The following is a 429-nucleotide window of genomic DNA, read 5'->3' as shown; positions in this document are numbered from 1 at the left end:
GAGCCGGTAATGGTCGGTGGGCGTCGGGTAAGCTCAGATGCGCGGCATGGAGTGCGCACTTGGCTACCTTTAGCCGACGACGACTTGTTCCATGCATCCTCGCGCTTCTCTCCCGGCTTCCCCCTTCGGCTTACCAGCGCTTCGACTAAGCCGCACACTGTCCACCTCTCCCTGTTTCTCGTCACCTCCTCTCTTCCTCCTCGTCGTTCGACGATCCGGGGCCTGTGTGCGCGCGATCGTAATCGTGCAAGCCCCGTGTGCTGGTGCTGCTGCTGCTGTTGCCTCGTCTTCGTGCTCGCCTCTCCTCGTTGCTCCGTGAACTCGTATTTCTCGTCCTCTTCCTTCCCGTCGACGTCCACCGCGTCGTCGTTCCTTCGTCTTCGTCCTCGTCCTCCTGTTCGTCTTCGTCAGAATTACCGCCGCCGCCGC

This window comes from Bombus impatiens, unplaced genomic scaffold, assembly GCF_000188095.3.
Source record: "Bombus impatiens unplaced genomic scaffold, BIMP_2.2 scf_0463, whole genome shotgun sequence".
NCBI lineage: Eukaryota > Metazoa > Arthropoda > Insecta > Hymenoptera > Apidae > Bombus > Bombus impatiens.
This window is presented reverse-complemented; position numbering follows the sequence as displayed.